Here is a 16,045-nt window from a genome sequence, read left to right as displayed (position 1 = left end):
CCTCTCTAGGGCCTAGAGAGGCACACGCCTGCATTTTCTGGTTGCAAAATCAGCTATAAGGTCATCATATGATAGTTCCATACACAGTGTATGGAACTGTACCTGAACTGGTGGTTGATGGTTCTTGTTCTTCTTGGCTAGGGATTGTTGCAGGGTCTACAATGGCTGGTGGTTGATGTCCAGGGATGGCACTACTACTGGATGGTTCATCCTGTCCTTGAGATCCTCCTTGAACATATTTAAGCATTGACCCTGCATACAAGAGAAAATATTCAGGGATTTTACAGAAATACAATTTTGAATCTACAGTAGGCCTACGAAAAATTGCATTATAAGACTAATAAATTAAGTAAGTCACTGGTACATTTAAAAATTACTAACTATATTTTACATGTATAGATTTTCATAATGGCAAATGGCAATATAAACATGCTGTACATAATTTGATATAAATGCGCAAGTAGGAAATCTATATTACTGGAAGATATAGGTTTCATATTACAGTTTCACCAACAGATGTCGCCCTTGATCTATGAACCTAAAGAAAGACGAGAACTATTTATGTGTTCAGACGTCAATGGCATAAATAAGATATGCGTCTTTATAGATATCCTGAAATGCAGCAACATACAAAGTAATCTTGTCTAATCTGATAATAATACTTGACTGCATCACTGACCTATCCCAAAGTTAAGGTTAATCAGTAGCATGCATGACGTTAGCCAGCTAGCAACCTGAGGAGGGAAATGCTAGTCTCACGAATCACGATAACGTTACGATTGCTAACGTTATCTGAAAACCGTCAATTGAGTGACCATGATGAGTTGCTTTTAGTAGTCCATTCTATATTCATATCCACAACGTAAACAAACTACCCAACATCAATCATTTGCAACATTTGTTAACACAGTATGAACACTGCTAACAGGAGCTATCACAGAGTTGACGGACATGAGCGTGCAAGCAAGGGCTACAATAATGAACTTTTTTTATTATTATTATTTAAACATTGCCTTACCGGCAAGCGACGCCTGAGTTTCATCACGCTTCCTCTTCTTCTTTCTTTTCTCCGCTCCCGACTCCTGTTGCCGTTTCGAGGCCATGTTCAAACAGGTGTTTACCAATTATAGAACAGACCACTGGGAGTGGGGGGGGGCACCAGGAGGAGACTGGAGACAGGGCACAAAGCAGATTCACCCCTTTTCTCGGGAAAATTGTTTTATGTTGCTTTTGTATTGTTTAACCATATTAATGCATATGATATTTATAGTATTAATATGGTTTACTTTTTTTTTTTACGACCCTGATTTTTTTGGTGCCCTACCGGCCATTTGGTGCCCTACGCAGTGTGCGTTATGTGCGTTTGCGGAGCTACGGCGCTGGTCCCAGGAATCACGCCACACAGCCGAGGCTTTCACTAAAAAACCTTTGAAAGAAAGAAATCATCGAGAAAACAAAACAAAACAATATTTATTTACTTTAGCCTCTAAGGACTTGTATTAAAAATGCCATTACGGAAGGATTTTAAATATTAAAAGATGAATATTATTCATCTTTTTTAATACACCGCCTCCTCGAGCCTGGCATGTTTCAGTGAAATCCAGATTTATTTATTAATTTTCTCGTCCTTTACCTTCTTTGCAAATCTTTTTCTGATTGACTTCATAGAGAAATTCCAACAGTCACTTTGGTCCTGTGATACTTAGTAATAATAAACTAAAATTCTTAATTCGTTTAATTAATTAATAATTAATTCGAAAATTCGTTTCTTGTTCAAGCAGCAAAGCCAGACTGTGACTTTAGACCTGACTTTTCAAAATTACTTTCCATACTTAATTCAGGTGCACCTTTGAAGTCTGTGAGAATAGTTTGCAGACTTGTCTTACTAGTCATTTCTGCACAGACGCCACGAAATGAACAGATGCGCGCACGCACAACAGAAGCGCACGGTCAATTTAGGGGAGGCTTTTGCTGAGAAAGCGCAGCGTTCCAAAAAGCGGAAGCAGTGCTCATTGTGCAAACAGCACATTATTATCGTAACTGCTGCAAAGATATATATAAGATATGTCCTGTCTGCAAAATCTAACCATCTTATGGTTCATGCTATGTATGATAATGTAAATTACATCTTTGTTTAGTTTGTTGTTGAGTTTGTTCAGGTCAGTTCAGTTTGTTTTTTTGCAAGAAAGTGTTATTGTTCCAAAAATAATAATGCATCCAAATCAATGTTGTTATGAATTATTTACCTATTCAAGGCTGTAATAACCTCATGCCAAATATTTCCATTTGCAACTAATCTTTTGAAAATATTGCATATTGTGGGTTTTTCACCCCCAAAAAACAGGGTTTTTTATGACAATAAAGCCATAAAAACCTAAAAAATATTTAAAAAATAATGAAAAACTTTATATCTGTGGTTAGGTCTGAAGTTGTTTAAAAGATCTGATGTGAAAAAAATCAGAAAAAAAATTCATATATGATATTGCTATATCACCTTTTGTCAGGGGACCATTTTGGGTACGAAGGGACAACGGTGGGTAAAAGGTTCTCTGAAGGTTCTTAAAAAGGTTCCCTCAGATCTGAGGGAAATCGAGGAAACTACTGACCAGCATTTATTCACCAAGGACACCGCAGAGGACAATGGATTTCACTTCTCATCTAAATATACATATATGTGTGGGTGTGTGTGTGTGTGTTCAGAGTTTTCATCAGAGCCAGAGATCAGCTAGTCTTCACTGAACCACCAGTCCCACCACGTTATACAATATGATGCATCCATCCACTCTCTTCTATTTATCCTTGTCAGGGTTACAGGGTACACCGTGGACAGATCGCCAGTCTGTCGCAGGGCTAACAGACAAAGACAGACAACCATTAACATCACATTCAAACATTCAAATTTAGAGTTACCAATTATTCTAACTGCATTTCTATAGACTATGGGAGGAAGCTGTGCATCTGTGCAGGTTTCATTTGAATATATTGTGTAGATAAAGAAAGCTAATATTCAGATTTAATGTCAGCAGTTTTTAACAAATTCGTTTTTTTTTTTAATTTCAGATATAAAGAAACTTGTCAGAAATGTTTGCTCTGTATTTGATTTTTAATAAGTAAAGATTAGCTGTAAGATAAAACTGATGGACTCTTTTTAAGCCTTTAAGCTTCTCTTTGAGATCTGGAGCTGAGCTCAGGTGGTTTGTTCATCTCTCTGGAACTGGAAGAGCAGGATTTCAGTGAAATTACTGTGGTCATGGGTAATGCTGCAAAGCTCTATCACGTTTCCACAGAAAAGAAACCAAACATATAGCCTCATGAGAAATAAAGAGAAAGAAAGAAACATAGACAGATTTATGATAAGATCTACAGAGCAAGCCAAGCATGAACACAACATAACATTGATGAGCATTGAAAAAGAGTAATAATGAAACATTTAAATGTTAAAATAAAACCCTTTCTTGCAGAGTGACAAAGAAGCTTTTACCTTTAGTGAGACATTTACACAGCTTTCAGGACATCACAGTCATTACTGCGTGTAGTATGTAGGATGTAGTAGAGTTGGAACTCTTTTCGAAACCTTTTCTAACATCAGCTACAGTCACACTTTTGCATAAGTACACAGTTATGACTGAGGCCATGATCAAATGTTCAAATAAACTGTGTCTGCTTCATCTCAGTGAGTGATGAGGTGTGATAAGGAGGGTCTAACACGAAGTCACAACAGTGTCCGAGCCAGATGTGACTCATTTCTTACACAACTTTAGGGACAGTAGGGGGCTGCACTCATTACTGCATTTGACTTTATATTTAGGTGAGTGTGAGAAACAAACTCATCAATAAACTGTTGAACTGCATGCCAGTGAAACAACGACATTTTACTGTGTGTGTCAGAGAAGATGAATGTTTCAGCGCTTCTCTTTACATTTCCCGTAAATACACTGACATTCCTCTCTCTCTGTGTGTGTGTGTGTGTGTGTGTGTGTGTGTGTGTGTGTGTGACACTGACTCAACTGTCACCCCCTTTTCTCCTGCACAGCCACTGCACATCTATGAAGGAGTATGAGAATAATAAAACTTCTTTTTTCTTTTTTTTTAAATGTCACTTACACTCTATACAAATCTGGCTCCACTCTGCAGCCATTTGACCCTCCAGTAATAACACAAGAGAGCAGTCCTGTTCAGTCTCTCTCATAGGTGTAGTTGCTGTAGTTGATGTTTTTTTCTTTGAGCATTTCTTTAATGTTTCCTTTTCCTTTTCGTCACCATTGATTCGTCTTGTTGATGGTTTTCGTTTGGTTTAGCAGCTTTGCCCGAAGTTATTTTATTTCTTTTATTGAAATTCAGTTTAAGTTTTTAATCTGTTTTAACTCTTTTTCAAACGAATGTATAGTTAGTTTCATATATTCCATAACATGTTTACAGGCACTTACAGGGATTTGTAAAATATCCAGATTTGAGGAAATATAGACAAAATTTGGGTATGATTGATTGTTTTATTTATTCATTCATTTAAATATAAGCAGAATACTGGAGGCAATCAAAACTAACACTCATTCACAGAAGAATTTTACTGGATGTGACTGAACTGGTCAGAAAAGAAATCAAGGATCAAGAACACAAGAAGCATGATGGCGAAATCCTGTCTGCCATGCCTGCACATAGGTACTCTGTAATGGTCCTCTCTCTCTTTTCTGTGCTTACATTTCATTATCACACCATTTTTGTACTTCCTTGTTTGTATGTGATGTTAGTCTAAAGTTCCCTTATTTATTTATTTATTTACATACATCTATTTAGATTTATTCATTCTGTTGTTGTTTATTAATATTGTATCTGCTGGAATAAAAGCTAAATATAATTTAAGATAAGTGGAGTAGCTGTCGCAATCCTAGTTTTCTGACTGTGCTTTTAGGGTGCTATAATATACACGTGTGTACAGAATTAGGGACATGGTGCTGCAGAGACTGCTGTTGCCTCACAGTCAGCGGGTTTTGTGGTTTGAATCTATCGAGCCTTTCAATGTGGAGTTTCTCCTTGTGTGGATTCTCTCTGGACACCCCAGCTTCCTCCCACAGTCCAAACACACACGTTACGTTTACAAACTCCTAAAGTGGCTGTATAGCTGTGGATGTGTGCTGACCCTGCCAAATGGATCAGATTCAAGGTTCAAGATTCTTTATTTGTCACATGCATAGTTTTACAAGTACAACACACAGTGAAATGTCACTCAGATGTCACAACATACCCAACATGTGGCCCATGAGGTGGATCTGTGGCTGAGGAAAAGCAGGCAGATTTAAAACCACCACTCACTGCTGTTTGGTGTTTTTATGATGTTTTTATTTTTTCATTTTTACTCTTTTTTTTTTACATTTTTTTCTCATGGATTTAAGATCTGGGGTGGTTTAACGTAGAAAAAGATTATAGAAACAGTTTCACAACAGCAAAAACAGAATCTATTCTACTTTTGTTGGTTGAACATATCCTCTGTCACACTAATAAACAGCGGAGGCGGTGAATGGTAAATGGCCTGTATTTATATAGCACTTTACTAGTTCCTAAGGACCCCAAAGCGCTTTACATATCCAGTCATCCACCCATTCACACACTGGTGATGGCAGCTACATTGTAGCCACAGCCACCCTGGGGCGCACTGACAGAGGTGAGGCTGCCGGACACTGGCGCCACCGGGCCCTCTGACCACCACCAGTAGGCAACGGGTGAAGTGTCTTGCCCAATGACACAACGACCGAGACTGTCCAAGCCGGGGCTCGAACCGGCAACCTTCCGATTACAAGGCGAACTCCCAACTCTTGAGCTACGAAGCTGAACTTTAAACTACAACCGTCTTTGCATGTGAGAAACAAACTCATCCATAAGTTGTTGAACTGCATGCCAGTGAAACAAACACATTTTTACTGCCTTACAGAGAGATGAATGTTTTTCTATTCCTCTTTACATTTCCCGTAAATTCACACCTCAAGCTGACAGTCCTCAATTCTTTTATTCTGTTAATACTTTTTAAAAGTAGAACTGATAATGCACACAACCATACAGGTACATAACAATCGCATAACAGAAGAAAACAGAAATCAAGCCATACACTGACATTTGAATAAAGAATCACACATGCCACCTGTATAAGTGTGGATCTGTGGCTGATTCAAGGCAGTGAAAAGAAAATGATTTAAAAACAAAGAAAAGTTTTCCAAGGCCACTCAAACAGATTTCTGATGAAACAGTTCACCCACAGAGTCTTTGATCAAATAAAACAAACAAGAACATTTAAATGTGGCTGAAATATCACTTGGCCTCCACACTTGAAATCTTAAACACACTTATTAAATTAATGAGTTACAAATAGTCACAGATTTTAGTCAAAAAGATCAGTACCATCAATTTAACATCGCATGTTCTACAGACAGGACAAATGATCTATAACTTTAATTGTTGATGTTTAAAGATCAGCTTGAGGATAAAAGTGATCGAGTGTTTTTCACCCCTCAGTGCTTCAGTTTGTCTCTGTGTGTTTTTCATCTGCTCTTGCCTGGAGCTGAATTCAGATGGTTTCTGCCAGTTTGGAACTGGATCAGCAGGTTAATAATTATTTTTTTGCATCATCTTAACATATTAAGCCAGCTATAGCTCTTTTGCACACATCTGTTTCAAATCTCCATATTTTGTCTCCTTTTCTGTCTTCAGCTATTTATTTGTACTATTTGTATTTATATGTTTTTCTATTTCTATTGTAAATATTAATCGGCATCTGTGGGTGGACAGCAAAGAATACATTTCATTGCACAAAGAAATGCCTTTCTCTTGTGACACATGACAATAAACAATCTTGAATCTTGAATCTATCCTTGACTACTGTTTCTCGGTCTTCTCCTGCCTCAGTAAACCCTCCCTGCTTTGGCTGCTGTCATGGTCCTGAGTCTGTCGACTCAGTGTTTTGTGTTTCCTTATGCTTTTGTTTATTCGGATTATGTATTATCCATTATTATTTGCCATTTGTTAGGTTTGTGTTCTATGCCTGCCCTGGTCCCACCTTCCGGGTTCCCCCTGTCTGCCCATGATGATGATGATCCCTGTCTCCTTTACAGGGAGCTATTGAAACGCAGAAAATAGCATTGACATTCATAGTACATGCCTTAGGTTGGTTGTAAATCAGTGCTGAACATCTTACTGAGGAAAGGTTTGTTGGAGAAGTGGCTGGACCCTCTTCCTCTTCATTTCCATCATCACTCTGTTAGAGACATAGAAAGTCCATGGTTTTATTATAGTACCACATTTTATTCAATTGTTATATTTTCCATTGTAAGATGTAAACCTCATAAAGTGTCTCTGTTGCTTCCTCCTCTGTAACAGCTGTCAATGTTTCTTCATTATTTTCCTGTAGTAAAGAAATAAACAACATTGCTGTTCTACTGTAAACTCATATAATCTGTGGAGTATTACTCACAACTGCATGTTGGTCTGGCTCAACAGGAGGCTGCACCAGATGCAGTACACCACCACCATCAACTGATAGAATATGAGGTTTATACAGGTCACTTATAACTTACAAGGGACCAAATGGCAATTAACAAACATACCAATCACCTTACACTTCATTGTCATTATGCTCTCAAAGACAACCAAGACTGAGGGAAGGCAAAATCAGTAGGAAAATAACTTCACTACAAAATAATCCATTATGGTAAAGAGTTTATCAAATGAATGAGTAGCACTGCAAAGGTGACTGTGAAGAAAGGATGTATGCACATCATGTATTATTTTGGATTTACCCCCTATGTAGGCACTTGTGTCTTGCGGGGTTATTGACTCAGAGGATGTCCCCGCAGAGATGCCTTCGGCCACAGGGCGCCCACTGTTTTGGCTGAGGGCAACTGCTCAGCCTCTGTGAGTGGTGGTGGTGGAGGACCCCCACCTGTTTTTCGGGCCTCCGCTTTTTTTTTCTGTTGGCTATAACGGGCCACATTTGAGCATACAGAGTAAGCAAATATGTACTTGTAATGTGCTCAGATAATTTCAATAAATGCTTACAGAAAGAAAATTAATGTAGCCTCTAACTGCAATTGATTTACATGGGACAAACAGACCAAGCACTATGGCTCATAATACAATTACACCTTACCTGTTTGGACTATATTTTTATATTTCATTTTTACTTGCTGCCAGGCACGTTTGGGGCCTGTTGGGTTGCACCTGCGCTCACATCACGTCACAAAATAAAATGTATAAAATAAAATAAAATATATTAAAATAACATGTTAAATGGGTGGAAATCCCTAGATCAATGTTTAAATTAACACTCACGCATTGACTCTGTCGGCTATGTTTTGCCATGCATGCTCCCTTTGTTTTGCAGCTGAGGCTGTGTTACTTTTTTTCCGCAAAATTTGCATGTTATCGGCATATGCTGCCATCAGAATTTCGGCCTCAAGCACTGTACATTGACCGCGCCTTCTTTCCCTCCGTCTCCTTGGTGACTCGCTTAATCTGTGCTCCACTGATCAGGGCTTTATGTATCCTCGTCCGCGCGCTTAACTCTGCGTTGATTGAACTACTTGTTATCAGCCTTTCTGAAACCGAATATTCCGAGTTGGACAGTTCGGGGTTACTCAACCCTGAGTATCGTTTTTCACTCTGAGTTTTCTAAACCGGCTTCCTGAAATAGGGCCCTGATTGTGTGTTATTGTGTGATACTACTAATACTGATACCTTCATAAAGGAGTGATATGGAGAATCAATGCAATTATAACTCACTGAACAACATGAATAGACACACAGACCTTTCTTTGAGGTGTGGGTGTCATTAGTCACCTTTGAAAAACTGAGTGTTTGAAATATTTTGTTTTCATGGCTCCACCTTGTTTGTTGTCATGCTTTTGTTTGTGATTCTTTGGTCAGAGAGAAACCACAGGTCAGAACAAGCTGCTGAAAACACACATTCACATTTAGATACTGAGGATTTTTTGCTCTTGAAAAACCAACCTTCTCATGGATATTTCTCACACTTTTAAAGTGGAAATGTCCTCTGTAACATCTGCATCTCTCTGCTGGACTTTACTTTTTGCTTACCTCCTCTGTGTCTCTGCAGGTGAGACTGAACGTGTTTTAAATGCAACAGAATTTTTCTGATTTATGATAGATAGATGTATTCCGTTACTCCCCAACACTGTCTACTACTAATACTACGAAGCAAACTACAGTTTTATGGCATAATCCTTTATGCATGATCCCATAATCCCTTGTTTAGTGTATTGAGTAATCGGAGCACTACATGCAGTGACTCCCAAGCTAGGCGAGTGGCTCCAGCAGATCCCAGGAACAACATCTGAGATCTTCGAAACCAAATATTAGAGATGTACAAAACAAAGTTTCCAAAAGCATCTCAATCATGAACAAAATTAAGCAGGTTCTAGACTAAACGTCACTCTATGTTCTCTATATTCACTCTAAAATCTAAAATCCAGTATCATGCAAAATAAGATAATTTCAATATTTTAATATCTTATTCAAAATCGTTTTAACCAGAGAGATGAGGATAAAATTTGAGGGGTAAAGAGAATTTCAATGAAGTACTAGGAAACTTTTTTGTGTCTCTGTGATATGTTTCTTTGTATTAAACACACTCAGGAAGCAGCTGAACAACTACATGACTGAGCTATAAACAAGTGAAGGGGGTGAGAGTACATAAGTGTCACTTCTTCCCACTCATTTTCAAGAACCTGTTGCACGAAAGGACAGTTTTATCCTTCCTGTGCACATGCTCTTAGTACATGGGCATACTAGCTTAAATATACATTATCTTATTTTGCTTATTCATGATCAAAATAAATGATCAATCAATCAATCAATCAATATCTTAGTATTTTTTTGAGTTCTGAGATCTTGCCTGGTGTGATGAACCCCAGCCTCTATGGATCTTATGCTCAGAGCTAGCTCCTGTACTGCCATGATTAATGCCTTTGTGCTCTCTTTTAGTGGTAGGATGTCTTTCCATTAGTAGGATTTCTGGATGTCAGTCACTTCCTCTATCTGCCTGTGGTACATCAGTGGCACATCAGTGGCCTTTCCTTGCATGATGGTTCCTTATCTTGCTCCTCTACTTTCAAAATTCAAATTCAAATTCAAATTTTATTTGTCACGTACACAGTCATACACAGTACGATATGTAGTGAAATGCTTGGACAACTGCTCGTGACCTAAAGAAAACAAGAAAGGAAAAGGCTATGAATAAGATAGGAAATAAATATGAAAAATTAAAAAGGGTAAATTTAACTAGGAAGGAATAAAATATAAATTAAGGTTAAAAATGAAATAACTGTACAACACAAATTAGAATGAAGGGTAAATTTAACTGGGAGAATAAGATAAAATATATAAATTAAAGTTGAAAATAAAATAACTGTACAACAAAATACACAATATAGAACTATATAAGAATGTATGAAGAAATATAAATAAATATATACACAACAGCAGCATATACACAATAACAGCAGCGTGATTTAAGTGATGAAGTGAAAACAATGTCCAGAATGTCCAGTGTGTGTGTAAGAACCATATGTGTGGGTCAGTACTGTGTGGTGGTGTGATTGTGATTGAGAGACCGTATCGCCTGCAGGAAGAAGCTCCTCCTCAGTCTCTCTGTGTTGGTCTTCAGGGAGCGGAATCGCTTTCCTGTCCTCAGCAGAGAGAACAGTCTGTTGTTGGGATGGCTGAGGTCCTTCACGATCTTCCTGGCCTTGGTCCAGCACCGCCCGCTGTAGATTGAGTGCAGGTCAGGGAGCTCGGAGCGGATGGTGCGCTCAGCTGACCGCACAACCCTCTGTAGAGCTCGTCTGTCCTGCATGGTGCTGTTCCCGAACCAGGTTAAGATGTTTCCCGTCAGGATGCTCTCTATGGTGCACGAGTAAAAGTTCCTGAGCACCTTGGAGGGCAGTTGGAAGTCTCTCAAGCGTCTGAGGTGGTAGAGACGCTGACGGGCCTTTTTCACCACGGTGTTGATGTGACAGGACCATGACAGGTCCTGCGTGATGTGAACTCCAAGGTATTTGAAGCTGTCCACTCTCTCCACTGGGCACTCGTTGATGACGGGGGTCTGGTAGTTCCTCTCCTGCTTAGTGCTGAAGTCCACTATCAGCTCCTTTGTCTTACTGACGTTTAGAAGGAGGTTGTTCCTCTGGCACCAATTTTCCAGATTCCTAATCTCCTTCAGGTAGGCCGTCTCGTTGTTATCAGAGATCAGGCCCACCACGACGGTGTCGTCAGCAAACTTGATGATAGTGGTGGAGCTGGTAGTGGCCACACAGTCATATGTGTACAAAGAGTACAGCAGGGGGCTCAGAACACACCCCTGGGGAGCTCCAGTGCTGAGAGTGGTGGAGGCTGAGACATGTCCGCCCATCCTTACTGCCTGTGGTCTGCCAATTAGGAAGTTGGAGATCCACTGACACATAGATGAGCTGAGTCCCAGATGCTCCAGCTTGGTGGTGAGTGTGGAGGGAATTATGGTGTTAAATGCAGAGCTGTAGTCTATGAAGAGCATTTTAACATAATTCCCCCTTCTAGTGTCCAAGTGAGTGAGTGATGTGTGGAGGAGATGAGAGATGGCATCGTCTGTGGAACGATTTGGACGGTAAGCAAACTGTAGTGGGTCCAGTGTGTCTGGTAGTGAAGAAATGATGAAGTCTCTGATCAGGCGTTCAAAGCACTTCATCACTACTGAGGTGAGGGCTACAGGGCGATAGTCATTGAGAGAAGCAGGGTGGGGTTTCTTCGGGACAGGAACAATGATGGACTCTTTGAAGCATGTGGGGATCCCCGACTGAGATAAAGAGATGTTGAATATCTCAGTGAACACAGGAGCTAGCTGGTCTCTTAGGATACGACCTGGGATGCCGTCTGGTCCTGCTGCTTTCCTGGTGTTCACTCTCTTGAAGGCTCTCCTTACTTCATGCTCGGAGATGACGAGCACGTTTCCGGTGCTGGCAGTATCTTCCTGTCTGCAGCCGTTAGCGCTGCTAGCACTAGCATCGTTGGAGTCCTTAGCTGCGGCCTCGAAGCGAGCATAGAAAGTGTTCAGCTCGTCTGCCAGAGTCACGGCCGCGTTCGTCATACCGGTTGTTGGTGCTTTATAGTCCGTTATTGTCCTTAGTCCCCGCCACAGGCTCCTAGAGTCACTCTGTTGGAGTTGTGACTCTAGTTTCCTCCCGTAGCGCTGCTTCGCCTCTTTCACCGCCCTCCGCACGTTATATGATGCGGCTTTGTACGGGTCCATGTCCCCCGTCGTGAGTCCCGTGTTGTAGGCAGCGGTGCGGGATCTCAGAGCGTCGCGGATGGTTTTATCCACCCACGGCTTCTGGTTGGGAAACGTTGTGATAGTCTTTGTCTCCACGGTATCATCCGCTAGTTTCCCGATGAATCCCACAACCGCTTCCGTAAACACGTTGACATCATCATCGGAGCTGTTTCTGAACATGCCCCAGTCTGCGTCATCGAGTGCGTCCTGTAATGCGGCCACCGATTGATCCGTCCAGCGCGCGACCTTCCTCTGAACCGGAACTTCCTGTTTCAGCCTTTGTTTGTATTTTGGCATGAGGAAGATGGCGGCATGATCAGATTTGCCAAAAGGAGGGCGGGATTGTGCCTTGTAGCCGTCCTTGACCGTAGTGTAGCAGTGGTCCAGTGTCCTTTCACCTCTGGTGGGGCAGGTGATGTGTTGATAAAAGTTCGGCGCTGTGCGTTTGAGGTTGGCACTATTAAAGTCCCCCGTTACAATAAGCGCAGCATCCCGGTGTTGTGTCTGGTGCTGTGTGAGTGCCTCATGCAGCTCGCATAAGGCGGTGACCGTGTCCGCTTGTGGTGGAATATAAACGGCACAGACAATGACCGATGTAAATTCCCGAGGTAGATAAAAAGGACGACACATGATGGACAGTAGTTCCAGATTTGGTGTGCAGGAGCGTGTGAGAGGAACAACGTTCGCACTGTTGCACCAGTTGTTGTTTCTCGGGTTTCTGCTGTCTCAGATATTCACAAGTATTTGATCAGTTGCGGCCATCTTCTTGATGTACTCATCAATCTTTTTTGTTTCATCCTGCAACGGGCTTCTGAGACTCCTTCTTCCTTTGCTTTGAAATCTACTGTGATTTGCTAACTCCTCAGGACTTGCCTTATTCGCTGCAGGTGTTTAGTGTTGTGGCTTTTCTAGCAGCCTCTTCATGGTTCTCATTTATCTGTGGGATTCAGGCCTGAAGTGCAGTCAGATGGTAACAAAGAGAGGGAAGGTAGCCAGAACTGAAGGCAACATTGGAGACATTGAGGTTATACACATGCATATAGAGACACAAAGCCTAACTCATTAACTGCTTCTGTACACCTCTGGTCCAGTTGAGATGATCTCATTGGTCTCACTGTGAAGTAAACAGCTGTACTTAGATCCTTGTAACTTCTGTCTTGTGCCTTCTCTCAGACCAGAAAAACATCAAAGCAGTGGTTGGACAGACGGTCACTCTGCCATGTCAAGCTCCAAAAAACGACAAGTCCATCATTGCTGCAGAGTGGAGCAGAGCTGATCTGGGGGATAAATATTTACTTTTGTACTGGAATGAGAAGTTTGATCCAACCAAACAACATCCGTCTTTCAAGAACTGGGTTGATCTGCAGGACAGACAGATGAAGGATGGAGACGTGTCTTTGATTCTGAAGGAAGTGACGACTACAGACAGTGGAACATACGAGTGTCGTGTTGTACAGAGAGGAACAAATATGGATGATGAAACCATCAGCACCATCTACCTTAGAGTCGTTGCTCCAGGTAAGACAGTAGATTGTGATATCAGAGGTGAGGTTGATTCCCTTATTTGGCTACAGAAACGACTATACAAAGACCAGAGACAGGACAGATCTATTTTTCTCAAATGGACATACTACGTTCAATACAGTAGGCAAAGAGCCACATGTCTACCAACACGCATGGTGCTCAGTGATGATTAATTTTTAATAAGAAACAATGTAGAAGCCATGTTTCAAAAAACAAATTACACTACCCATCTGTTGTATTATAGAGCATAGGTTAGATACAACTGTTTATAACTTGCATAGTTCACATTTCTGTATAACTGTATATCTCAGATTTCTGTATAGTTTTTTTTTTATTTCATATTTATATCCTGTTCATAGCCTGTACATAGCTTGTACTCACTACAGCCTGTACATACTTATAGTTATAGAATATTCACTTATATACTTTATACCATGTACATATAACATACCATAATAGTACCCATTTCTGTAATATACTTACATATCTATATTATTGCTAATATATATTGTAATATACCTATATCGTGGCTAAAGCACTTCTGGATGGATGCAAACTGCATTTCGTTGCCCTGTACCTGTGACATGTGCAATGACAATAAAGTTGAATTCTATTCTATTCTATACACAAGAAAATTATCTAATTAGATAAAGAAGCATTTAAGTTTCAGAGTGGCTCAAAATAAGAGGAAGAAACTAATATCGATGTATCAAAGTGTGTACCTGCATGTGCAGCTTATCTAAACCTGAAACTAGTTTATGTGCTTTATACGTGTTTCCTTTATGGTTTTACATTTTGGTGGATAATTTATAAGAGTTTACAATACATCCACATCACATTAGATTTTCCCAACTGATAACTCTCACCTGTTTCTCACCTGCAGGACAAACAAGAAGACGCAGAGAGGCTGTTTCTGATGGAGTGATAATTGGTCAGGGGGTTTATATTGCAGCTGTTTTTGTTATTGGCTTGTTTATCGTTTACATATGTTATAAAAGAATGAACCACAGGATAAACTGATGTTCTGAGGACAGACAGAAATGAGCAGCGTGGATAATAGTGGGCCTTTGGTGGTGGCAATACAAATATAGTTAAACAGTAAGTCTGTGTTATAAATGAGCAGAAATGGGTACTCTCACCAAAATGCCTATATATACTATAATTTATAGTTTATACATTTTCTGTAAGCACTTCTTTGTGCGTTTTTTATTTTCAATAAATCATTCACATGTATTAATGTTGAGAGTCTTTTGATAGTTGTCAGCTTTTTACTGTGGATATGCTGAGTCATACATAAAATTACTTTTTAAATGTACTTTTTAATTGTCACATAGTGTCATTGTTTCTAATAAAATGTTATGTTTTAGATTATATATTTTATTCAAATTAATTCAATTCGGTGTTTTTAGATCAAAATCATGACAACAGTTGATGTAAGATACTTTATGTTGTAGGACTGGGACCCTACAATAATACAAAGAAAATCCTAACAATCATATGACCCCCTGTGAGTAAGCAATTGGTGACAGTGGGAAGGAGAAACCCACTTAACAGGAAGAAATCTCTGTACACTCTGACATAGTGGTAGAAGCAGCCAGACACAAAAAGGGTAAACAATGATAGTGAACAGACCAAACTGTTAGTGTCAGGTGCATCAATGAGATGTGTAATTACATTTCCAGGAAGATTCTCAACAAGTGATGGTGTTAGTGAGTTGCAGTGTACAGATTTACCAGAGTTTGCAGTTACAGTGTAGATTTAACACAGAAATATAAAACCACAGTTAAATGGTAGACGCCAGCTGCTGATAGATTTCTGACTTAATTTAAAGACAGGTCTGCAAACCTGAGAGGTGTACCAAGAAGCAAAATCAAGGGGGCAACAAGCTAAACTGGTAAATGAACTGTTTTCTCTTCCTATCTACAAGATAGTGGAAAACTAACCCATGTCCTGAACAGCCTGTTATGAAAATCGAATTCTTTTGAGTACAAGCAACTTCTAATAATAGTGAAGTAAAGATGAGCAAGTCAATCTGCTATTAGCATGCTAACAAAATAAACTGAATGTGCTGAACAATGTTTTCTGCATTATATCAGGTTTTGGCATCACATAACTCAGCTGTAACCTCTGTGTCTCAGTGCAGACTCTGTTCAGACCTGTGAATCTGAAAGTATTGTAACAGCCACTATGGTGTGGTGTCCCTTTAAGACACCC

General features: G+C 40.0%; 1 long non-coding RNA gene across 1 annotated transcript; it reads left to right on the top strand.

The window, feature by feature from the left end:
- Positions 1–8,933: 8,933 nt before the first annotated feature.
- LOC146713175 (uncharacterized) lies at positions 8,934–15,014 on the top strand. The gene is made up of 3 exons (XR_014919130.1): positions 8,934–9,100; positions 13,481–13,825; positions 14,715–15,014. It is a non-coding gene; the product is annotated as an uncharacterized LOC146713175 (long non-coding RNA).
- The last annotated feature ends 1,031 nt before the right edge of the window (positions 15,015–16,045 follow it).

This window comes from Copadichromis virginalis, linkage group LG3 (genome assembly GCF_057382275.1).
Source record: "Copadichromis virginalis isolate Kocher_CV1m ecotype Utaka linkage group LG3, C_Virginalis_male_GT1.1, whole genome shotgun sequence".
NCBI classification, from domain to species: Eukaryota; Metazoa; Chordata; class Actinopteri; order Cichliformes; family Cichlidae; genus Copadichromis; species Copadichromis virginalis.
The sequence above is the reverse complement of the archived record's forward strand: the minus strand, read 5'-3'. Positions and strand labels throughout refer to the sequence as shown.